This window comes from Bos indicus x Bos taurus, chromosome 1, assembly GCF_003369695.1.
Source record: "Bos indicus x Bos taurus breed Angus x Brahman F1 hybrid chromosome 1, Bos_hybrid_MaternalHap_v2.0, whole genome shotgun sequence".
Lineage (NCBI taxonomy): Eukaryota > Metazoa > Chordata > Mammalia > Artiodactyla > Bovidae > Bos > Bos indicus x Bos taurus.
Genome location: NC_040076.1, coordinates 1235526 through 1239377, shown reverse-complemented (window position 1 = coordinate 1239377; position 3852 = coordinate 1235526). Strand labels below are relative to the sequence as shown.

At 40.7% G+C, this 3852-nt stretch overlaps 1 non-coding gene across 1 annotated transcript; it reads right to left on the bottom strand.

The window, feature by feature from the left end:
- Positions 1-3238: 3238 nt before the first annotated feature.
- Positions 3239-3345, bottom strand: LOC113899802. Its single transcript, XR_003512991.1, has one exon. It is a non-coding gene; the product is annotated as a U6 spliceosomal RNA (small nuclear RNA).
- Positions 3346-3852: the final 507 nt, after the last annotated feature.

Sequence of the window (3852 nt, the reverse complement as noted above, 5' to 3'; positions counted from 1 at the left end):
TCATGGCAGAGAAACTGAAGCAAAGATAGATGGGGAGCATTTGGGTTCTAGTCTGTTCCTGAAGCCCAGTCAGCTGCACATAGCCTTGAGTCTTGGGAGACATCTGGTACACTAATAATAATTCATCTCTCCCTTCTGAACAAAACAGTCCGTTTCTATTATTTGTAACCAAAAAATGCCATATAATATGCCTGAAAATATACACTTCATACTAAGCAAACTCAAGGGTTTTGTTTTAAAAAGAAATGGCTACTTGGTTGTCTCAATGAGAGGAACTTTCCGGTGTGGATCTGACCTTAGGGTTATAAGTACTGGTCCAAGGTGGGTCCCCTGAGAAGTTCACAAAATTGCATTTACCTAAAACTCATTTATTAGAGTAACTCTGGCCTGATAATTCTTGCAGAATACCCAATGCTGAGTATAAGAAAGTTACAGTCAATTAACCACTTGTGACTTCTGACAGTTCAGTTTAGTTCAGTGGCTCAGTCATGTACAACTCTTTGCAACCCCATGGACTGCAGCATGCCAGGCCTCCCTGTCCATCACCAACTCCCAGAGCTTGCTCAAACTCATGTCCATTGAGTTGGTGATGCCATCCAACCCTCTCATCCTCTGTTGTCCCCTTCTCCTCCTGCCTTCAATCTGTCCCAGAATCAAGGTCTTTTCCAATGAGTCAGTTCTTCACTTGCAAAATGCCCAGAACTGGTGTAAGAAAGTTACAGTCAATTAACCACTTGTGACTTGTATAGCATCTCATTATACTTAATCTACTGGGAGATCCCCAAATTGCATTACATGGTCTGTAGTTAAAGCTGTTAGTTCACCATTCTCTCCCAGCAAAAACTACATTTCCCAGCCCCTCTTGAAGGCAAGGCAAGGCCATAAGACTAAGTTCTGACCCATTAAAAAAGGAGTGGACATGACAGGAGTAACTTTCAGAACATTCCTTAAAGGAATGTCCCTTTCTTCTTTTTCCCTTCTTTCTCCTGGAATTTGAACGTGGTTCTGGCAGCAGGTCCAGCCATGCTGGAACTCAAGATGAAAGTCATGTATTGTAAATAGAGATCAAAAATCTAGAAAGAGCTAGGGTCCCCAGACCTACTTACATTTAGACCTTTCCATGTGAGAGAAATAAACCATTTTCTTTAAGTCCCTATTATTTTGACTTATGTTTCAGTAGCTGAGCCGGTCCCTTAACTGTAACACAGTCTTTACATAGTTTTCTACAAAAGGAAGTGCAGCCAAAAGGAAAACTTTAAATTCGTGAAACACTCATTCAACAAAGATTTATTGAGTCACAGAGGTCTAAATGTGAATGTGAAGTACCCTTGGAAAAAGTGTGCAGGCTAGTGAAGCAATCCAGCTCATACGAAATGAGAAACGCCCAAAAGAACATGGACCATTTAGCCTAGGGAGGGAAAAGGTTAGGATAGGTTGGAGAGCTGTCATAAGACTTAGGAAGAACTCATGTGGAAAAGACAATAGCTCCATCTGCTCCATATGATCCCAGGTGGCTGAAGTAAGGCCAGTAAAGCATGTAGGGAAGTGAAGCGCTAAGATCCAAAGGTTTCCATGTCAGTTCTGGTTCTTGGCTTTAAGCAATAGAAACAGACTCTCATGTCTTAGGCAAAAACAAAACTTGCTAGAAGGGTATTTTGGGGGGAAATCACAGAATTAACCATATACCAGAGTACTGGCCTCCAATGGCTTAGCAGGTAAAGAATTTGCGTACAATGCAGGAGACACAGGAGATGAGGGTTCAATCCCTGGGTTGGGAAGATTCCCCTGCAGAAGGAAATGGTAGCCCACTCCAGTATTCTTACCTGGAAAATGCCAAGGACAGAGGAGCCTGGTGGCCTACAGTCCAAAGGGTGGTAAAGGGTTGGACATGACTGAGCAACTAAGCACACAGAGTACTGGCCAGGGATCAATAGTATCTGGAGTGCTGGTTAGCAGGAAGAATAGCCACAGCCATGGAGCAGACCAAGGTTTGACCAGAATGATGAATGACTTCTAACTGGTCCTCATGTCCCTGAGTCATTCATTCAGGAGTCAGAATCATGGGAGAGAGTCTTATGGTTGCACCTAGATCATCCATTCCCTGGCTGAAGGAAGGCAGGGTGGATTAGGGGAAAAATAAGGTCCCTGTTGACTCTCACGTGGAAGTCAGGCACCACCTCCAGGAGGAACCAAGATAACTATCAGACAAATTTCCAGGGCCACCCCTAATGATTCTTGAAAAGCCTGTGAATTTGTGACCCATGTCTTGTGATTGGGAAGAACTTGTCTGTTCAGGGAAGTTATCTCTGTTCTATATTCCTCACTAATGCTTGTATACTCTCTGCTGAATGATTCCAACCCTGAAAAATTCACTAGTTCACAAGTTCTTCTTCATGTTAAGATGAAATAAAGGCTGGGAGTTTAGACTGCCTGACACTCAAGACCCTCCAACTCTGGTTCTACTTTTGAACAGTTAAATTCTGTGATTCTTCTATAAAAGCGTTTCTTCCCATCCAACTTATTCACTCAATGTCACCATCCTCTGACCCCATCAAAACATCTTATGTTATTCTCTTTACTTCTCCTGTCTATCTAAATGTTACCCATTCTTCACATTCCAGCTCAGATCCCACATCCTACATGAAACATTCCTGAACCATCCCAGCTCAAAGTAACTCTTTGGAAATCGTTTGCCTGTATGCTTCACTAGGCATTTAATCATTCTCTTTTTAAATGTTTTCTATTTTTTAGAATTGATATTTATACTTTGTTAGATAATTTAACTTTAAACATACTTATATCCTCTCTATCTGGATTATAACTTCTTTTTTAAAAATTTAAATTTATTTATTTTAGTTAGAGGCTAACTACTTTACAATATTGTATTGGTTTTGCCATACATCAACATGAATCTGCCACGGGTGTACACGTGTTCCCAATCCTGAACCTGCCCCCCCCCCACCTCCCTCCCCATACCATCCCTCTGGGTCATCCCAGTGCACCAGCCCCAAGCATCCTGTATCATACATCGAACCTGGACTGGCGATTCATTTCTTATATGATATTATACATGTTTCAATGCCATTCTCCCAAATCATCCGTCCCCTTCCTCTCCCACAGAGTCCAAAAGACTGTTCTTTACATCTGTGTCTCTTTTGCTGTCTCGCATACAGGGTTATCGTTACCATCTTTCTAAATTCCATATATATGCGTTAGTATACTGTATTGGTGTTTTTCTAAAAATATGGAACGCTTCACGAATTTGTGTGTCATCCTTGCGCAGGGGCCATGCTAATCTTCTCTGTATCGTTCCAGTTTTAGTATATGTGCTGCTGAAGTGAGCACTGGATTATAACTTCCTGAAGACATGAACTATTTCTTATCCAACTTTGTATCTCCTGTAGAACTTAACAAAATTCTTTCCACATGGACTTTTTCCTTCCTTAATTTATATGAATACCAGAGGTGAATATGGTCTTGACTCCTTATCCAGGAATTTGGGGAAGAGGAAGCAGAAGATGAGGGAAGAGGTAAGTCAGGCAATGACTTACAATTACTTCTTAGGCTATAATAATGTTGTGAGTGATTTATGCTTTACAGCTTTTTTGAGTTATAATTGATATGCAAAACTGCACATATTTGTTAAGTTTTGACATATGTATACATCCATGAAACCATTGCCCTAATCAAGATAATAAATATATCTATCTCCTCCCAAAAGTTTCCTTATGCCCCTTCATAGACTCTTTCATTCACTTCTACTTCAAGCCTTCAAGCAACTGATGATTTGTTTTCTGTCACTATGGTTTGAATTTCCTACAATTTTATATAAACAGAATCATTCAGTATGTA